The following is a 22,450-nucleotide window of genomic DNA, read 5'->3' on the forward strand; positions in this document are numbered from 1 at the left end:
GCCTCAACGCTATTAACATTTGGGGACAGATAACTAATTATCTGTTGAGGAGGAATGCCTTGTGCATCATAGGATGTTAAGTGTCACCTCTTGCCTCAAGCCACTAAATGCCAGTAGCACATTCCCCTCCCCCCAAGATGAGACAACTAAATATGTCTTCAGACATTGACAAATGTCCTCTGGTGGGGGACACAGTTGCCCCTGAAAGCACTGCTCCAAGGCACAGAATAATCCCAGAAATGAAGTTGAATATGGATCAGGTTCATTTTTGGTAGACATAAAGGTCACTGGAAGAGTCTAGGGCACAAGATTTTGTTCAGCAAGGATAGGATCTCTAATAGGGTGTGGGGGTGCTCACACCAACTTAGGCCAGGTTGGCTGGGGGTGCCCTTAGGAATAACATCCATAAGAGAATGAACATAAGATACAGGAAACAGAACAACAGAAGCCCCTGGTTCTATCATGGGGGCTGTGAAACTAAGACGCTCCCTCAGAATTATCCCCAACTGACACTTAAGGACTGGGCATTTGCACCATTCAGTTGACCATTTAGTGGATGTTGGATGCCTCTAAAGGAAGTATAAACAAGGGCAAGTCCACTGCAGAGACTCAGCTCTGAGTCCCCAGAAGCCAAAACTCTTGACAGCTTGGAGAATAAATACACTGGTCCTAAAAAAGAGATCTCGGGGTGCCTGGGTGACTCATTCAGTTAAGCGTCCAACTTCGGCTCAGATCATGATCTCACAGTTTGTGAGCTGGAGCTCCACGTTGGGCTCTGTGGTGACAGCTCACAGCCTGGAGCCTGCTTCGGATTCTGCATCTCCCTCTCTCTCTGGCCCTCCCCCACTAGTACTCTGTCTTTCTCTCTCGCTCAAGAAATAAACATTAAAAAAAAAAGAGGGGGCGCCTGGATGGCTCAGTTGGTTAAGCATCCCACTTCGGCTCAGGTCATGATCTCGCGGTCCATGAATTCAAGCCCCACATCGGGCTCTGTACTGACAGCTCAGAGCCTGGAGCCTGCTTCAGATTCTGTGTCTCCCTCTCTTTCTGCCCCTCCCCCACACATGCTCGCTCACTCTCTCTCTCTCTCTCTCTCTCTGTCAAAAATAAATAAACAATGGGGCGCCTGGGTGGCTCAGTCAGTTGGGCATCCGACTTCGGCCCGGGTCATGATCTCGCAGTCTGTGAGTTCAAGCCCCGCATCGGGCTCTGTGCTGACACCTCGGAGCCTGCTTCAGATTCTGTGTCTCTCTCTCTCTCTGCCCCTCCCCTGCTCAGGCTCTGTCTCTTTATCTCTGTCAAAAATAAGTAAACATTAAAAAAAATTTAAAAATAAATAAATAAATAAATAAACATTAAAAATTTTTTAAAAAAAGGGGATCTCATGGCAAACCATAGCAGTCACTGCAGGCAACAAATTGCACTTAAGGCTCTGGGATAGATGCTTTATGTACAGTTTCCCATGTATTTCTTCATCAGAACACACTGTATCACGTAGACATCATTCTTTCCATTTTACAGGTGAGGAAATTGAGGTAGGCTAGGATTATTTTTGGAGACAAGTTACTAAAAACCCAATTCAAACTACATTCAGCAAAATAAGTTAATTTATTAGCTTTTGAAACTGAAAAGCCAGCCACAGATTTGGCTTCTAGTCTAGTTTAGGCCAAGGCTTCAATACCAGGACTCAGTCTCTCCCTATTGGTTCTGCTGTCCCCTGTGCTGGCTTCATTCACAGATCCCACCTATTTGCTCTCAAGTTTTCTACGCTTGGTCAATGTGCTTCCCTCCAAACTCAAGCAAAAGTCTTTGAATAGATTCCTGGCTCTGACTGCCCTGACTTTGTCGTGTGTTCATCCTGAACCAATTGCTGAAGCCAGGAGAATGGTATAAACTGATTGGTATGGCCCAGGCCACATGATTCACCTCTGAATCCAGGAATCGAGTCCCCTTTACTAGAAGAGATGAGGGAGTATAAGACAAGCTGCCAGGCCACAACCCCACCACCCCCCCCCCCCCAACCAGGTGGGATGTGTGTGATATTCCTAGGCACTCCTGGCTGCCCAAGAACAAAGGAAAGGGAAAAAACAAACTGTTAAGTGATAGAGATAATAGTCCTGCAGGACTAAGTCTCCATTACCCCTCCATAGTGATGTGGGAAACAAAGCCAGAAGGAAATGGCAGATAGAACTAAATTTCCTACCATTGACAGATACTTGAGGCAGGCAGAGTAAAACATTTCTCTAGGAACTGTTGTCTTAATGCTAATGCTTTGCTAGAAGGGAAAACAACCCTAGCTTGACAACAGCTAGGCCTCTACTATGCTGGGAGTCTTCTTTAGCATATGAAAATCTTACTGGAAAGTTTCCCTGGACTTTACCTCCCTCCAACCCCATAGTAAATAACCAATCTCTCCTCATGGTTCCCGGGGCAGCTCTTCCTGCCCACGGGTCCTGTGCCCATGCTTCAATAAAATCATTTTTTTTTCACCAAAGACATCTTCAAGAATTCTTTCTTGGTCGTTGGCTCCGGACCCCATGAACCCCACTCTCACCCCAAAAAAACCTCATCAGAACCACCTGGGTTAAGGGTAGAAGAGAGGTAGATCCCTCCTCTTCGCAATCTATAATAATCTATAACAATCAAAAGAAAGAGGAAATGATGCTAGACAGCAAGTACAGCCAAAGTTTACCACACAGCCTTTGGCAAGGAGAGTCATTTATCTCAAGGTCATAAATCTGTAAAAGTGGAGCCAGATTCAACACCATGACTCTCTGGATCCACACCCATTTCTCTTTCCCCTCTGCCTCTTGGGAAGACATCAGAAGCCACAGAAATGACTTCGAATAAGAGTCAACAAACTACAGCTCATGGGTCCAATATGGGCCACTGCCTGTTTTTATAAGTAGTTTCATTGAAAACAGAGGCAAACCATTTATGAAGGTATCATCCATGACTGTGTTCGCTCTACAGCTACAGGGTCAGCGAGTAATAACAGGCACTGCCTGGTGCAGAAGCCTAAATGATTTACTATCTGAACCTTAACTGAAAAAATTACCAACCCTTTTATTCAAAGAATGGATCTCTATCGATATTGTCTAGAGGCTGCCCTGCTGGATGAAGCCAAGGGGCCAGCAGGATGTCGGGCTTGTCTCATTTCACCTTCTTCCACTCCCGCATGGAATCTTGGGTCCCCAGCTGTGTTCCTTGCTTTCTTCCCTATTCACTTAACACCAGGTTCATTTTCCTGCACCAGAAGTGTCCCTGGATTGAAAAGTGAAAACAGTTCAGAAAGGAAGACCTGCACACCAAATGCGTGTCTGAATGCTCCCGAAATTCGCCTGTTATACACATCGCTATTCTTGAGGTGTTTTCTCTCTCTTCACAAGAACTGAGAAACTTAATGGCAACTCATATCACACCAAGACCTATCTCAGTCCCGCCACAGACCAAAAGGGTTTTATTTTTCCTGTTCCTCTGTCAGATTTTAAATGGATGTGGTTTCATTCCCCTTCTCATCTAATATTGGAACATCTCAATCTCCAGCGAGATCTCATTTTTAAATGATGTGCTCGTATTTCAAGAGGCCTTTTTCAAGGGGGAAAAATAGCTCCACTCAAGAGAAAGCTCATGGCTGGAAAGCAAGCATATTTATCTCCAGGGATTCAACAAATATTTACTGTGTGCTGAGCCCAGATTCTTGGGGTCTCGTGTACAGAGGGGGCACGACATCCTCAGAGTCACACAGCCAAGTTAGAGGCCGAACACCTGGGTGTTTTCTTCCCTCTTACAGGGGCTACATACTTCCCATCCCCTTGAGGTGACACACAGAGTGGCTGGAACAAGAATCGCTATCTTGGCTCTGCCGGGATGTAGCACCATCGAGAATAGAAACGATGCCAGATCTTGCCATTCTCTGCTGTACATTTCTCAGTATGCACCCATTTCTTTTGGAAGAAACTCACTCTCTGGACCATGGCTGAAACTCACTCGCTGTGACTTATTTGACTTATTCTTTCCATGGGCCCCTCCTCTTCTGCCACACATGTCCTGTCCTTGGCCTGTACTGTTCCCAGTAGCTACCATCACAGGGTCTAGGCATTTATGCACCGGCCAATGACCTACCCCCACCCTATCAGTCATTTTTTTCACTCACCTGTCCCTCCCTGCTCAACACATCAGTTTAAATGGCATGTCCTCCAAGCACCTGCCCTTAACCACTGACTTCTCAGACTAGGTGAACTCTCATAGGTTCCTGTACTATTTGTTCATCATATTGATTGATGAGGGAGCACGAGGCAAGCTGAGGACAAAGCACAAGCTAGCACACTGCACTCCATCCCCCACCCCTACCAGTTGGGATATGTGTGATATTCCTTGGACACTCCCAGCTACCCCAAAACAGGAAAGAACAACAACAACAACAACAACAACAACAACAACAAAACCAAATGAGAGTCTCCATCAGTTTACAAGTAAGTGGCAATCACGTCAATGGCATAAAGTCCAGGAACTTCCTACTATCTTAATGTTAATGCTTTGCTAGAGGGAAAAACAACCTTAGCGTGACGATAGCTAGGTGTCCAGTAAGTCTTTGTCCAGTAAGTCTTTAGCGTGTGAGAGTCTCTTTGGAAACTCCCTCTTGACTTTATCTCCCTGACTCCATCAAAGGGTCACCCCTCCCCAACACTTGCAGTGCTGGTCCTGTCCCCATGCTTCAATAAAATCATCTTTTTGTACCAAATACATCTCTAAGAATTCTTTTGTGGCCATCAGCTCCGAACCCCAAGAACCCCACCATCACCCCAAAACTTCATCACTGATCACATCTGTAATTATTTACCTAAAGAGAGTCTTTCCCATTTCCATTTCCTGAGAGCAGGAAATGAGCTTATCTTTTTGTACATTTCCATATAACCAGTTCCCAGCCCAACGCAGGACATGTACTAGGTGCTTAGCATTCATGCGTTAATTAACTAGCCAATACGACCTCCAGGCTCTGGGCAGAAAAGCAGATGTTTTTATTATAAGGGACAATGGGACTGGGGGCAATTTCTTTCTGCCCTCCTTTATGGTGAGCTTTTCAAAAGGCTTGTTTAATCCCACAGCCTCCTTGAAGCCCCTGGATTTTGCAGTCAGTATCAAATAAAGTAGATATCCAACACCCTCACTTTGTTCCCAAGCTTATTCCTAAATCTCTTCTCCTAAACCCTCCTTGTGACCCAGACCAGCTTCTGATCTCTGAGGTTCTCCTTCTCTTATTTAATTTCTCCCACAAATAGACTTGCCTGGAGATAGTTTTGCCTTTCCCCACCACCAAACAATGGATAGGGCTTCATCCTTCTTAGCTGAAGACGTGATTTGTCCAAGGGCCCAGATCATACTCTGGTTCCCAACAAATGCAGCTGTAAGGATACCACCACCTAGTTATATCCTCCCAGTTTTTTGGGACCCCAGCACTCTGTGATGAGGTTTTGGGGTGATGGTGGGGTGGTCCGCAGCTAACGGCCAAGAAAGAATTCTTGAAGACGTCTCTGGTGCAAAAAGGTGATTTTATTAAAGCATGGAGACAGGACCATGGGCAGTAAAAGCTGTATCGGGGTTGTGAAGGATGGCTGGTTTTCAACTACAGAGTGTGCGTGTGTGGGGAGGGGGGGCGGTAAAGACAAATAAGAGGCCTCCGGAAGGACTTGGATGTGCTAAAGAGGACTCCTAAGATTCCTGAGGCCTTGTTATTGTCCAGCTAAGGTTGTTTTCCCTCTAGTAAGGCATTAACATGAGGACGGTAGGGGATTCCTGGAGAAATGTTATACTCTGTATTTGCCTCAAGTTATTTGGCAACGGGCTGCAGGTTTGAGGAAATTTCATTTTACCTGCCATTTCCCTCTTGCCATTTTTCCCCACATCGCTACAGAGGGGTGATGTTGGGGCTCCAGGAAACTGAGTCTACAGGTTTCTGGAGATAAGGCTATTGAGAAGATTGCCTTTTTCTTGTGATTTACTGAGACATTTGCAAACTGATGGATAGCCCTGTCCTGTACGACTGTGATCTCCATCAGTTAGTCATTTGTTTTCTTTCTTCTCCTTCTTCTTTGGGCAGCCAGGAATGCCTGAGGAATATCACATATCTCCCACTGGGGGGTGGGAAAGGAGGGGTGTAGTAGCTTATATTTTGCCCTCAGCCTGCCTCAAGCTCCCTCATCACCTCTACCTCTGGAATTTTACACATGCTTTTTCCTCCCACCCTATTCACTCCGTTAACTCATACCCATGCTTAAGACACTAACTCACTCAAACAGGAATCCTTCTGTGACTCATAAGGCCAGGTCAGGCTCCTTTGTTATATCTTCTTTTAACACCATAAAACTGTATTTGTGAAAAATATTTGGAGCCGTTTAAAAGGTTGTATTTGTGAGATTATTCTCATTAATGCCTATCTATTCTAAGCTGTGAACTCTGAAAAGGTTGGAATCATGTCTCTTTTTTTGACTCATTATTACAACCTCAATGTCTGGCACAGAATAATTGCTTAAAGTATTGGGTGAATGAATGAAGATATTATTCAAAATGGGTACATCCTCTTTGAGCCTCTTCCTCCTTTTCTGATGTAAGGAAATGGGCGGGAATGCAGAGAGGATCCCTTTTAGAACTTTTCTGAAACATCTCCCACAGTAGGGAGGGAAAAAAAGGGGTGTGTGCCCCCTCTATTATTACCTGTGAGCTTGAACAAGCTACTCCCTGGCTCTGTTCCTCAGTCTCTATCCTTCTAAAATGATTATTAGAATAATAATGCCTCCAATGGTACATTTCTTTATCCACTCATTCATTCACTCATTCATTCAGTAAAGAACATTTCTCAAAGTGCAGTCCTGGGACCAAGTGCACGGGGATCAGCTAAGCCACTTAACAATGCAGATTCCTAGCTCCCATGTGAAGATTACAGGTGACCCTTACGCACCTGTAAGTTGAGAATGGCTATAGTGAGTTGTGATTTTAAAAAGGCATCATGTATAAAGTAGTTTGGGGGCTACTTTACAGCACAGAGCCTGCCACCTGCTCAGTCCCACAGACCAGTCCATCTTTCCATCTTCTTCTCCATCTTCTTCACCCATCTATCTAACCACCTACCTTCCTCCATCTTTTCTAATGGAATACTTCCATTTCTGCCTCTCATTCCATCCTATTCTTCTTTATTTGCTTTCCCCATCTTATCCTAAATATCATATTCTACCCCAAATCAACAGGAGGCCCATCCCTGTAGCAAGTGATGAGAGAACTCCAGGAAATGCAGGAGACAAAGATGTGGTCCTCAAGAAGCTTCTAGCAGAGAGAAGAGACCTGGGCCTCTGCACCTATATAAAGGTTCATGGACACACGGCAGCCCATGGGCTTCCATCTGTGCAAACGGTCTCTCTTCCCCTCTCCTCTCTTGTCCTCTCCCACAAAGCCTGATTTCAGGCTCACCCAAATGACTTTGTGCTTCTCAAACCTTCCAATCCCACACTTACTTGTCAGTTGGAGATAAGCGCAGTCACTCATTCACCACATCGCACCTGTAAATTCAGAACTTCTTACTCCTCAGGGTAATCACAGGGCAGGATTAATTATGCTAATCAGCCTCTACAGACTGACACAATTAACCAGAGCATGAGATAGCCCCAGAAATCTGTATAGGAGCTACCTACCTGCTGGGTTTAATTTCACCATTCAGCACAGTAATTAAAAGGGGGTGCTATTTTCACCTAAAAAGCACAGAGTTCCATCCTCCGATGGAAGTTGCAGGTTTTCCAGTTGCAGGAATGTCTGGCCACTTTATGCCCCCACCTTGGGACTTGTCACTGGACATCTCTTTCTTGGGGCAAGGTGCCAGCATTGTAGCCATTTTTTATTCCTTGGTGGTGATACAAAATGAGGTATTCATGTTTTGATACATTTTAAAATCCCTTTGCTTCCCTTCTGTGCTAACTCTTCTGTATCTTTAAATTTTTTAATATTTTTCTTTACTTAAAAATTAAAAAGTTGTTGGGGGCCCTGGGTGATTTAGTCGGTTGAGCCTCCGACTTCGGTTCAGGTCATGATCTCACCATTCGTGAGTTTGAGCCCCGGGTTGGTCTCAGTGCTGACAGCTCAGAGCTTGGAGGCTGCTTCGGATTCTGTCTCTCTCTGTCCCTCCCTGATTCACACTATGTCTCTCTCTCAAAAATGAATAAACAGTAAAAAAAATAATAATCAATAAAATAAAATAAAATAAAATAAAATAAAATAAAATAAAATAAAATAAAATAAAAACTTTATACCAAGCATCCTTAACATGTGTTTCATAGAGTGCTAATTCGCCAAGCTGCTTTGGGAATAGAAGGTGACAACTCATGTTTCAAAAGCTCTCATCTGAATCCACTCTTGAGGAGTCATAAGGCAAACTTTTGTATTAAAGTGCTGAAAGGCCTGTTTCCAAAAACATGTTCAACTAGTTAGCCCAATCTTTTCCAATTTATCTTTCCACAGGTTTTAGTTTTGTTTCTCCCTAAAGGTGACCCTAAGACAAAGACTTGAGAAAAGTTTTCTTATTGAGAGATTTCAGGGAATAGAAGTGAGACAGCGTGAAAAGCAGAGCAGGACAGGGAAGAAAGCCAATGAAGAGTAGTCATGAACTTGTTACTGCTATTGCCGATTGGAGTTTAGTCTTGCTGGGGGACTCCCTAAAGATCCATGTAAAATGCATTGCAGCATTGTCCTGTTGAAGGATAGAAAAGCTTAGACATGTATCTACTGACTTATTCCCTTACTGTTTGAGAGTTGCCCTAAGGGACTACCTTCATGTACTTCTGAGTTGGTCAGTTGACAAGCCTTCCTCAGCTTTGGGAAAAGCGCAATAGAGAGACATCATGACCCTTAATATGGGACAGTGACAATGGGGGATGGCACTGTCCAGCACCGTGGTGCTAAAATCAGGAGGGCTAAAGGGGCATGACATGGTCATCACAGCACCTGCTACCCCATATAATCCTAAAAAGAATTAGAACTCTAAGTTATTTACATCCAAACCACTTATATTCTATGTGCATAATTTAACAAACACTTGTTGGAAATTATTAGTGCTTTTCTGTTTCACCTCCTCTGCCCCCCACTGGGAATATAAAAGACTACATTTCCAGCCACCTTGCAGTGATTAATGCTGGTCAGTAGCCTAAGAGTAGACTTGTGTATGCCACTTCCAAGCCGAGGCAGTAAGAGTGTCTGTCAAACTTTCCATTTCTCCCTAGACATACTGAGTATGGTATAGAGTGGCACCTACTGAGAAGGCCACAAGAAAGGAGCAGACTGGACTCCTATGTGGCCTTGGGGGGAACTGCCCCAGTGAGCAGATGTGCCATGGATTTGGGGTGAAGAGTAAGTCAGATTTCACCTGTCAATCCACTGGGATTTGAGGCCTTTTTTTTTTTAAATTTTTTTTAAGTTTATTTTTTCTTGAGAGATAGAGACAGAGCATGAACAGGGGAGGGGGAGACAGAGAGGGAGACACAGAATCCCAAGCAGGCTCCAGGCTCTGAGCTGTAAGCACAGAGTTCGACATGGGGCTCGAACCCATGAATCACGAGATCATGACCTGAGCCGAAGCCAGACCCTTAACCGACTGAGCCCCCCAGGTGCCCCGAGGCTTTGGTTTTTACCACAGCAAAGCCTAGCCTACCTTGAACAATCCAACTGCCTTGGAGAATATAGCCACAGAGAAGCAAAAGGTGGCTGTAATTTCTAGGATCTTCCTTACAGAGGATATCTAATATGGGTCAGCTAGTGTTATAGCAAAAAAAAAAAAAAAAGAAAGAAAGAAAGAAAGAAAGAAAGAAAGAAAGAAAGAAAGAAAGAAAGAAAGAAAGAAAGAAAGAAAAAGAAAGAAAGAAAGAAAGAAAGAAAGAAAGAAAGAAAGAAAGAAAGAAAGAAAGAAAGAAAGAAAAGAGGAAAAAAACAAGGAGAGGATAAAGAAAGACCGAATTGTTGCCTGTGTTTCTTAGTATAGCTAATAGAGAATCCCAAAGACAAGTGAAGATATCATCTGGTGAGTGACCCAAGCACTGCATAAAAATGTCTTATTTCTGCAAAATGAGATGGCCCAGAGGGGGCTGTTTGATTTGACTGGAGGAGATATGGACCAAACTCTTCCAAAGCCAAAGGGATCTAGGTGTTCTGTTTCTATGTCACACTCCTGACTCTTTAAATGGGCTCACTGATCCATAAAACATATTCGTGCTGGTCTAGAAATGCGAAAAAGTGAAGCAACATCTCCTACCCTTGTTTATTCCAATTCTAAATTTTTACTATATTATTTAAACTAGCTCTGAAATCTTGACTCTGTAACCCTTGCTCAAGTATTTTTCTGCCCCTCTTTGGGGAATCCAATTACATACAACTTTCACTGTTTGAATTCACCTCAGAGCTCCTGAGTCTCTGTTAATATTTTAAAATTCTCTTATCTCTTTGTATTTCATTTTGGATAGTTTCTATTGCTGTCTTCAAGTCCAGTAGTCTTTTCTGCTGTCATATCTAATCTTCTGTGAATCCTACCTAGTGTTTTTTTTTTTTTAATCTCACACATTGCAGTTTTCATCTCAAGAATGTCACTTGGAGCCTTTTTTATATATTCATTCCATATATCTGTTTAAGTTTTGAATATTTTGAATGCAGTCAGAACTTATTTAACGTTCTTGTATGCTAATTCTAGTATCTGTGCCAGCTCTGGGTCAGTTTTGATTAATTAATTCATCTCCTCGTATGGGTTGTATTTTTCTGCCTGTTAATTTTTTTTATTGGACATCAGGCATTGTGAGTTATGTCTTCTTGGGTGCTGAATATCTATGGATTCCTATAAACATTCTTGAGCTTTCTTATGGGACACAGTTGAGTCCCTTGGAAAAGTTTTATCTTTCAGATCTTGCTTTTTGGATGTTAGGCAGGAACAGAGTAGTGCTCTGCTTTGGACTAATAATTCACCATTGTGAGGCAAGATCCTTCTGTGTATTCAACCCAGTGCCTCATAAATCAGAAGTTGGAAGAGGCACTACTCCCAGCCCTGTGTCAGCAATTAGCACTGGCCACCACTAATCTTTTCAGGAGGTTCCTTCCCTCACATCTGGTAGTTTCTTCACATACATGTGCTAATCAGTGTAGAGCCAAATATTCAAGGGGTACCCCTTTTCAGATCTTGCTATGTTAAAAGAAAAACGCCTTACCTGTTTAAGGTAAGGTAATTTCTGTTACTTGCAACTGAGCATAATCTTGACCTCTCACTCTGTGCCTTCCCTCCGTAGGGAACAGTTTTGGTCTGTACCATTACCCAAACATATAAAACAAAAACAGGTCAGTTCTGCTTGGAGAACTTCCCCACTCCAACTTCTAAAGGGCTAGACAGAATCGATGTGGAAACAGAAACCAAAAGGTGGGAATTTTTTCCATAAAGCTAAGTAATAATTACATCACTGCACTGATCGCATGTGATTTATGTGTCAGGCACTGGGCTAAGTGCTTCACATGAATTATCTCATTTAATTTTCAAAACTGCACTAAAATGTAGAGGTTAATATATATAGTTAACCAATATTTATGGATTATTCGATTTATGGATTAGAACTGTTCTAGGAACGATGGGCGTTGCCATGAATTCTACAAGGTATTTTCCACCCACGGAATTTACATTCTGGTGAAGGAGACATGCAACAATTAAATGAATTAATTAAGTTAAAATACAAGGCTATGAACAGATCTCTGAGGATCATGAAAACATATGATGTGACAAAGGCAGAACATTGGGTTTCCCTAGATCAGATCATTGTAGGGGGGGTTGTGTCTCTGAGGAGCTGTTTAAGGTGAAATCTGAATGACAAGAGTGGGACAGTCTTGTGAAAATCAGGGCACTGAAGGCAGAGGTTGCTTAAAGAAGAGCAACAACTAAAAGGAAACAAAATGAGCCAGAGTGGCTGGAGGAGGAGAGGGCAAGGCTGGAGGAGATGAGGCTCCAGGCACTGGGAGGAGCCTTCAGGAAAAGTCAGGAACGACTTGGTGAACCAAGGTCAGGAGTTGTTATTCCATTCCAGATGCAGTGGCTGCTAACTGGAGGATTTTTAAGCAAGAGAGTGCTTTGCCTTGATTTATGAATTTACAAAACTCATCTAGATATTCCTTAGTGAGTACATAATAGGGGATGAAGAGGGAATAAAGTAAGGAAGTGAATTAGGAAGGTTTGCAACCATTGAGACAGTGGACAGACTCAGCTTGGATACGGTGACAGTAAACATGAGGGATGATGGAGAAGAAACTAGAATGTGTCTTGGAGGTAGAGTTTGCAGAGCCCACTCATGGGCTGGCTATGAGCTATGAGAGAGAAGAACCAAGAAATGCTCTTGGGATTCTGGCCAAGGCCTCAGAGAGAAAGAGAGAAAGAGAGAAAGAGAGAGAGAGAGGGAGAGAAGGAGAGATTATATATGACAATGATTATATACCTTGCCAAAGGGCATAAGGCTAGACCATAACATTCATTTATAGTGTATTTATTCATTCATTCAACAAATACATGTGAGTTTCAGGAGAATTATGAGTGGCCAAACAGTCATGGTCGCTCATGGAATCCACAGGTGCAGAGGAAAAAAGAGTATAAATAATTACACACACATGGCCACATACACAGAGTATTTGCCTTCATTATTAAAGGGCTTAAAGAATTCTGAAGTTCAAACTCAATCATTATAACCCAAAGCTCATGCTACGGTAGACTGAATTTCCCAGGGTTTGAAAGGAGAAACCCAGGGGTCAGGACTGTTTAGACCCCCTCTGCTATCCTACCTAGCCCACCTTTTTCTTTCTTCACCTGCTTGTTCCTCAGCCACAATCCCTTTTGGATTTTTTTTCTTTTAATCCTTCTCCTGTGCTGTACTGGTAATGATTCCCAGAGTCTTGGCAAACACTCACTGAATACCTACTGTGCATCAGGCTCTGAGCTGGTCACTAGGGAAACAAACATGAGTAATAGATCTTCCTTTCCTCAAGGAGCCCACCGTCTAATTGGAAAACAGAACCAGAACCGATTTTTTAAATTATGTTTATTTTATTTCTGAGAGAGAGAGACACAGAGACAGAGTGCAAGCAGGGGAGGGTCATAAAGAGAGGGAGACACAGAATCCGAAGCAGGCTCCAGGCTCTGAGATGTCAGTACAGAGCCCAAAGCAGGGCTCAAACCCATGAACGGCGAGATTATGACCTGAGCCCAAGTGGGTGCTCAACTGACTGAGCCACCCAGGCATCCCAAGAACCGATTATTTCAATCCAGTATAATTAGTGTCATGATAGCAATAAGCACAGGACACCACTGGAGCACAGGGGAGGGTCCCTTAGACTAGAAAAAAAGTACTCAGAAAGCTCTATTAAAGGAAGTGATATAAAGAAGAAGAATGGCACAAAAACAGACACTCAGATCAATGGAACGTAAAAGAGAACCCAGAAATGGACCCACAAATGTATGGCCAACTCATCTCTGACAAAGCAGGAAAGAATATCCAATGGAATAATGACAGTCTCTTCAGCAAGTGGTGCTGGGAAAACTGGACAGTCACATGAAGAAAAATGAACCTGGACCACGTTCCTACACCATACACAAAAATAAACTCAAAATGGATGAAAGACCTCAATGTAAGACAGGAAGCCATCAAACTTCTCGAGGAGAAAGCAGACAAAAACCTACCTGACCTTGGCCACAGCAACTTCTTACTCAACACGTCTCTGGAGGCAAGGGAAACAAAAGCAAAAATGAACTATTGGGACCTCATCAAAATAAAAAGCTTCTGCACAGCAAAGGAAACAATCAGCAAAGCTAAAAGGCAACCAACAAAATGGGAGAAGATATATGCAAATGACAGATCAGATAAAGGGTTAGTATTCAAAATCTATAAAGAACTTTTCAAATTCAACACCCAAAAAACAAATAATCCAGTGAAGAAATGGGCAAAAGACATGAACAGACACTTCTCCAAAGAAGACATCCACACGGCCAACTGACACATGAAAAAATGCTCAATGTCACTCACCATCCGGGAAATACAAATCAAAATCATAATGAGATACACCTCACACCTATCAGAATGGCTAACATTAACAACTCCAGCAACAACAGATGTTGGTGAGGGTGCAAACAAAGAGGATCTCTTTTGCACTGCTGGTGGGATGCAAACTAGTGTAGCCACTCTAGAAAACAGTATGGAGTTTCCTTAAAAAATTAAAAATAGAACTACCCTATGACCCAGCAATGGCACTACTAGGTATTTATCCAAGGGATACAGGGATGCTGTTTCGAAGGGACACATGCACCCCAATGTTTATACCAGCACTATCAATAACAGCTAAAGTATGGAAAGAGCCAAAATGTCCATGGATGGATGAGTGGATAAAGAAGATGTGGGATATATATACAATGGAATACTACTCGGCAATCAAAAAGAATGAAATCTTGCCATCTGCCACTACGTGGATGGAACTGGAGGGTATTATGTTAAGCGAAATTAGTCAGAAAAAGACAAATATCATACGACTTCACTCATATGGGGACTTTAAGACACAGAACAGATGAACACAAGGAAAGGGAAGCAAAAATAATATAAAAACAGGGAGCGGGGACAAAACAGAAGAGACTCTTAAATATGGAGAACAAACAGAGGGTTATGGGAGGGGTTGTGGGAGGGGGGATGGGCTAAATGGGTTAGGGGCATTAAGGAATCTACTCCTGAAATCGTTACTGCACTATATGGTAACTAACTTGGATGCAAATTTAAAAAATAAATGAAATCAAATCAAATCAAATCAAATCAAATTAAGAAAGAAAGAAAGAAAAGAAAAAGAAAGAAAGAAAGAAAGAAAGAAAGAAAGAAAGAAAGAAAGAAAGAAAGAATTCTGCCTTGCAAAAAGCAGAGCAAAAAAATTCTAAGGCAGACAGCAGTCCAAGTAAAATCATAGTCTTGCAATAACACGCGAGTGTCAGGACGTGCTCCGACCATAGGTGGAAAGTGAGGAAGCAGATGAGGTTGAGAAGTCTCAGCCTGGCCCCACAGGAAATTCCTTACAAAGCCCCTTTTCCCGAATTCCCTCCTCTCAGTCTCTCTCCCTTCTTTTCCTTTTTCAGAAAAAAAAAAAAAAAAAAAAAAAAAAGGACTTCCCAATGCAAATTGGAATCTACATTTAAAACACTAGATTCCATTGGTTTTCTTCCCATCTTATTTTCTAAGGACCTGCTGTATTTCTGATCAAGGATCCTCTTTTGTTTGGGAGCGTTTTCATCTGAAATTCTTTCTGTCCCTCTTCCATCCGCCTGCCGCCTGCCGCCAGTTTAACTAAAAAGGGAAACTGCCAGGGGGAACATGTCAGGTTCTTGACAGACTCTACTGTCTGTGTATATTTTAAAACACATAAAAGGGCTTCTAAGTTGAGCAGGGGCATTCCCCAGCTTCCTGGGTTTCTGTTCCAGGGACTGTCGTCCAATTTCACTTCCCAAGGCCCGGAGTTTGGAGGCTCCTTCTGGGAGTTACAGTAATGTTTAGGGAAGCCCCCCTGGGTTAGGCCCTTGAACGGTGTTGCCCCATAGAGACAAATAACGTTGAATTCTTCTGCTGAGTGCTCAAATGATCCTTTTAGCTGTCCAAGGCACACATGAGCACATGGACACACACATCCAATGCACATGTACACGTATATAGGCACATGCATATATTCTCAAGTTCTTCCATTTATTTTCTTTCACACAAATGTGAACTCTTGCAGGATGCTGAGAATTGTGCCCCGTTTTAAGATTCTGGCCCACTGTAATGTGTGTGACAATTCTTTCTGCTCCTGTCCAGCCTGCTGAGTATTTCAGGGAGGATCCCCTATGGTTATTTTGTGTACACAGTTGATTTTACTGCCTTTTATCCCATTTCTGGAGAAACCGCTCAGAGAATTTCGAAATACATTCCTCTTTTCTGTTGTTCTCAGAACCCAAGATGACCTATAAGAATTCACAAAAATAGAACTAGTAGAAAGCTTTTTTAAAAGCCAGGGAGACAGACAGATAACTAGATAGACCAGCAGAAAGGGAGAAAATGGGAAGGCACACTAAGAGGAAAAGAGAATATGTAAATATACAACCCATAAAATTGCACCGGAAAACTCGGTTTTTAATTTGCCTTTGAGCTGTCTGAAGACCTGAGGAAAAAAATATTCTTTCAAATCACCGTTGCCTTCCCCAAACAAGAGATCATGGCTGTGGTCAAAAAGATTCATCCTGTAGCCCTCGATTCTGGTCCCGACTTGGACTCCATAGTTCACCCCCTAGAAACCCCGGAACTTCTGGTGCATCTATTCCTGGGTCTGTTAAATGCGGGCACTGAGCTAGAAGTCCATTCCGGGTCTAATACCGAGGACTTTATAAATAACTTACTTATGGTTTAGTGGTTCTGCCCAACAGATTCCAAATTCATCACCCATTTTCTGGGAAAAAGAACCTTCTAGATCCTTAGCCTCCATTTCCCGACTTGAGTACTTCCCAGTCCTGTGCTCCCAGAGATTTGGGGAGGGGAGGGTGTACTGGCTGGACTCAGGCCTCATGAATCCCACTTCTGGGGCTTGGGGACATGCACTTAAGCTGCTTAGGTGATTCTGATGTTCCTCTAGGGCCACTGAGGCTTTAGAGTTCCCTACTGCTGCTGTAACAAATTACCATAAACTCATTGGCTTAAAACAACACAAATTCATTATTTTACAGCTCTGGAGATTTACAAGTCCTAAATTAGTTTCGCTAGGCTAAAACCAAGGTGTCGGCAGGGCCTCCTTCTGGAAGAATTTGGTTCTTTGCCTCTTCCAGCTTCTAGCAGGTGCTCAAATTCTTTGGCTAGTGGCCTGAATCTCTCTTACTCTTTCCGTTGCCACATTTCTATCTGGACTTGGACCCCGGCCCTCCTACTTCCCTCTTTTAAGGACCCTTGTGATTTGATTGGGCCCACTCAGAGAATCCAGGTTAACCTTTCCATCTCAAGATCCTTAAATGAATCACATTAGCAGAGTCCTGTTTGCCATGGAAGGAAACACATTCACATGTTCTGGGTATGAGGATGTAGATATCACTGGGGGCCATTTTGTAACTGATCACATGGTCCCTTGATTTCATGGGGGCTGAGCAAAGGGGCTCCAAATTCGTGGCTGTGATTTTTCTCTTGTAAAACCCAGTGAACTGACTCTAGGAGATACCACTGGAACATTTGTTAATAACAACATACCCATGAGTACTTGGTCACCATCTACATCGTATGTCACATAGAACTCTCCATTGCATGAATGCGCATATATTCATCTCCGAGGACAGAGTCATGTCTATTAAAATAAGAGGATTTAGGCACAAAACCAACCTGATCAGTCTTTTACCCTGGTCACTTACTTAACTTCTCGGCTCCTCAGTTTCCTCAACTGCAAAATGGGTTCTCACAGGTATTAACCAGCAGTTAGGACTAGAACCCTATGCTCAGCAATTCTGACTCCCAGTTCCTATACTTTGCTTGGTGTGTGTGTGGCCAAAGGGGAACGATGAAAAGGAAGGCAGTTTTCTTTCTTTCCCTCTAATACACCTTAATTTTTGTTGTGAGTCTCAATTCCACCAAACAGACAAAAGCAAATTTGGACTATTCAAGATTCTTCCTCCTCTCCTTTCTCAAGGGATTGTGGCTAAGTCCTGGGGCTTCCAGAATGACATCATGAGAAGAAAAGAAGTGGGGTTTTTCTCTGCCATTGTCTATTTGGGCTACCACTCCCTGAGAAGTGTTCTTTCCCTTCTGGTCAAAGCCCTGGCCAGTCCAAGCCTCTGTCACTCTCAGCCTCTCGTGAACATTTCCATGTTCATTTGGTTCTGCTTTCTCAGGGCTTGGGGAACAGGGAGATGCCCAGGGGTTCCCCCACCCTGCCAGCATCTCTCTGCTCTCTGCTCTGTGCTCACCACTGAGGAACTCGGGACTCTGTGCATCTATTTCAGGACAAGTGGCCATTTCCATTTAGCCTCTCCTGCTCCCAGATAACAGAGGAGGAGACATTGTAGGGTCTTGCTATTTTTAACCTGGGCTCTTTCTACCACACTAGGCAGGCCATCTTCTGGAACAAACCAAGTCAGACTCCTATCCCAGTTGCTTTATGAGGCTGAGGACAGACCAAGGGGACCCTCAGGACTAGGGCTCCTACCACTGCTGTGATTCCTCTGCTAAAGGAGCTATATGTGTGTCCATCCCATATACACCTCTCCTTGGCAGTGAAAACTGAGAAGGCAGTTGGAAGGGCTGTAGACAGGATAAAACACTTCTGCTTAATTGCCTGGGGAGGGTCAGAAACGACTCTCTGTTCGGCTTTGTGGAGCTAATTAGTTGGAAAAGCATGTGCTCAGCACATAAACAAGAGCCTTTTTCCTATAAGCAATTAGAAACGACCCTAACCTTGTTCATTTCAACACACGCCCCACCACAAAGTTGGAAAGACACCAAAGAGTTGGAAAGACACCAAAGTTGGGGCTGGCTACTGCTTTTGTTAATCCTCAAACCTTTGCATTTAAAGACTGATCATTCTTTGTGAAAAGCTTCTCCTCTTTGCTAATCCCCAAATATTCATTTTCAGTGGTTTAGCAGTGAAAACAGCAGACTGGAGCCCTAATTGTGCCATGGAGGTATATCTACCAGGGTTACTACAACCACCTGTCCTTCTCCTCCACCCCCCACTCTCATCACACAGACACTGTTTTCTAATTGATCATTTACATGCTCCTACCCTCTGCCACCCTGTCAACACTATAAGATTAAGTGTCCATCCACCACCGTGGGCTCAGTGCCCTGAACAATGCCTGGTGCACAGAGGTGCTGAGTAAATCATTGTGGAATAAACCAATGAATGAATGAATGAATGAATGCCTTCCCTGAGATGAAACGTAGAACGTGCCACAGGTCACTGCCAGGGTGTCAGGATCTGCAAATCCGCAAAGCCAAGAACTCGGAGAATGGAAACTGTTTTCCCCCAAGTTGTCTATAAAATTGGATGTCAAAACTGAAGTGGGAAAGAATCCCAAGATGGCAGATCTCTAGTTCTGCACACTTTATTAAATAATCAGGGCCACTATTTATGAAGCACGCACCACATGTAAGCACCGCGATGAAGCACTTTGTGTACCTCCAACCCTCCTCTTGGTACTTGAGTCAGATCTCTTCCATTGTCCCACCAGGTTTACCCCCCTACTACTGCATGGATCCTCTCAACCTCCGCTTCTAGATGGATTCAACCAAAGGGAGGCACCAGCAGAATTAAGGTGGAGGGAAGGAGTGGAGAATGGTCTGAGTATTTCTTTCCTGGGCTCCCTCCCTGCGTGGTCACTATGAGTGAGCTGACGGCATCACCCTGCTGAAGACTCCTGTCTTGAGCCCTGTGCATACCAGTGCCTTCTCTGGGTACCAGTTACCACCTCTTTCTCTTACCTTTTAAGCTCTGGGATGGTTCTGGTTGCCTTCTGTTACTACCCCAGGGGCACTCACTATGCTTTGTATGTTTCTTTAAGCCCTGTCCACACTTTCTCCATGATAACTGTCCCATGGTGAGGGTTATTAACAGCTCTACTTTATTTTAGTTTTAACTTTTTTTGAGAGAGAGAGCAAGCAGGGGAGAGGAGGAGAGGGAGAAAGAGAATCCCAAGCAGGCTCCATACTCAGCACGGACCCCACTGCAGGGCTCGATCCTACAACCCTGGGATCATGATCTGAGCCAAAATCAAGAGTTAATCACTCAACTGACTGAGTCACCGAGGTGCCCCAGTAGCTCCCTTTTAAAGAGCAGACATTACGTCTCAAAGAGATTAAGAGACATGCCCAAGGTCAGAGTCAGCCAGAGCAGATCCTCCAACCTAGGTCTGTGTGACTGTATTGCTGACATGCCCTCTCCCCACCTCTAAGAGAAGAGATTGGCTTGTGCATCGAGCCGGAGATAGAGCTCACAGAAAGAACTCATAGAAGAATGTTTAGTGGCGGCCAGGAGCAGAATTCTCATTTCGGAACTCTACCTCCGCAGATGGGCACTTAGAGCTTGGCTCCGTGGGTTGGCAGTGGTTCATTGAGAGTTCAAACCCCATCACAGACACGTGTGGGTGAATAAGTGGCAGGGTCTTTGGTTCTTCCAAGTGCCTGATACAGGCGTGCAGATGCGTGGGGGTGTGAACAAGAGAGCCTCGAGTGTAGTTCCCTCTTGGATACAGCCTATAAATATGTATGTTGGGTCCCATGAATCATTTAGTGCTGGGTTGGTTGCATTTTTATGCTTTCAGGGATGGTTTGACTGACTCAGAGATGTTGGCAAGCACCCCCGAGGCCAGAGTGGAACCAAAGGCTTGGCAGAATTTGGAAGAAGACCAGGTACTTGATTTCAGAGCGATAAAGGTTTGGGAAATTGCACAACTTGCAGAATGTGTTTTCACCACTGATTACCACAGTGCCTTTGAGCAAAGTCACCTCACTTCTCTGAAACTCAGTTTCCAAGTCAGCAAAGTGGGAGTAAGAGCTGAATGAAATGTGTGCATATCAAGCGCCAGAGCAAGACTCAGAACAGACATACGTAGGTGTCAATCACCCCTCTTCTCATTGTCAGTTTGCTCCAGCCTGCAGCCAAATCTGAGTGCCCAACACACTAACAGTCAGGCCTCAGAGATGAACAACTGGTAATGGGTAAACGATGCCTCTCTGGTTCTATGGAAAGCTCCTGAACGGCAGGTGTATCTGTCAAGTCACACTGGAATAACAACACTTCACTCCTTGGTCTTGTACCATAGACCCTCCTCGCCCCCAAGCTGAGTATCTGCCTAGACATCCTTTATCGTCTGTCTTCACTCCATCCAAAGGGCTATCCTAGAAGCTGCCACATTAGAAAAATGTTACCCCACTCCTGAACAGAGTTGACTCTACGTGGACCATGGATAAGCATCTAATCCAGTCAGATCCCTTCCCCAAGAACTGGGGATCTGGAAGGGAGCAAGAAATCCCATCTGTCTTCAGAACTGTAAAATGGTAAAGTGTAAGAGGTCTTGGTAAGAACTGGAGAAGACCAGTTTGGGGGAGAGAGAAAGGGAATGACCACTCAGAAGGGAGGTGGAATGAGAGAGGGGGTCATATTAAGAGTATTCAATGCTGGGTTCCAGTTGGACCTGAGGCCCAGTCACATTGCTCTCTGAGCTGCCCTGGGTCATTCCAATACTTCATTTTTCTGAAACTCATTGGATTTCTGAACCTCACTGGATCACTTGCAACCAGGAGTCAATGCCCAGGTAGCAGACTGACATCTATTAATTTGGTTTACAATTTTTTTATGTTGAAATAATTTAAGACTTACTGCCAAGTGAGTTTTCCTCCACTGCTTTGAATTTGCCCATTTATAAAATGAGGAGAATTATTTTCTGGAACTGTCTTTTTTTTTTTTTTTTTTTTAACGAGATGTGACAATGATAATATCAGACTGTCAGAGAAGGTAACATAGGGTTAACTGACTGTTATTTCAAACAGGTTGTAAGATATTGTCTGGTTTTCACCATCTGGAGGAGGGAAATGTGGGTTCCCATTTTTCTTTAATTATTAAGTAAGCCCTTTTCAACTTTTAGCAGTGAAAGACATCCTAAACCCAAAGGCTATATTGTTGCAACACCTGTATTCAAATTCAGGTTCAACTAATTTGTAGTAAGTGCTTATGTGAATACTTTCAGTGAAGTAAGTTCATTGAAACTTAAAATAACTCTGAAAAAGAGATTTCATTGTCTCCATTTTATAGATAAGGAAACCAAAACAGATACATTAGATTTGTTCATAGATGGTAGAGTCAGGATTTGAACTCAGTTCTCTTTGTTGTGTACCATGGTTCTCCCCTCTACAAAGATGCTACTGGGAATCTATCAGAGAGGATGATGATGATGGGGCTCCTGAGTGGCTCCGTTGGTTAAGCGTCTGACTTTGGCTCAGGTCATGATCTTGTGATTCAAAAGTTTGAGCCCTGCATCAGGCTCTGTGCCGACAGCTCGGAGCCTGGAACCTGGTTCCGATTCTGTGTCTCCCTCTCTCTCTGCCCCTCCCCACTTGCACTCTGTCTCTCACTCTCAAAAATAAATAAACATTAAAAAATTTTTTAAGATGATGATGATGGTGACAGGAGCCATAAAAGTAATATTTGCAAACATTGATTGCCTTGCTGTGTGACAGATACTATCCTAATACTTAAAGGAATAACTTCATTTCTTTTTTTTTTTTTTTTAATATTTGAGAGAGAGAGAGAGAGAGAGAGTGAGTGAGAGCGAGCAAGAGTGAGCAAGCAGGGGAGGGACAGAGGGAGACACAGAATCCAAAGCGGGCTCCAGGCTCCAAGCTCTCAGCACAGAGCCCCACCTGGG

This window comes from Panthera pardus, unplaced genomic scaffold (assembly GCF_024362965.1).
Source record: "Panthera pardus isolate Hobbes unplaced genomic scaffold, ASM2436296v1 HiC_scaffold_5, whole genome shotgun sequence".
Taxonomy (NCBI): Eukaryota; Metazoa; Chordata; class Mammalia; order Carnivora; family Felidae; genus Panthera; species Panthera pardus.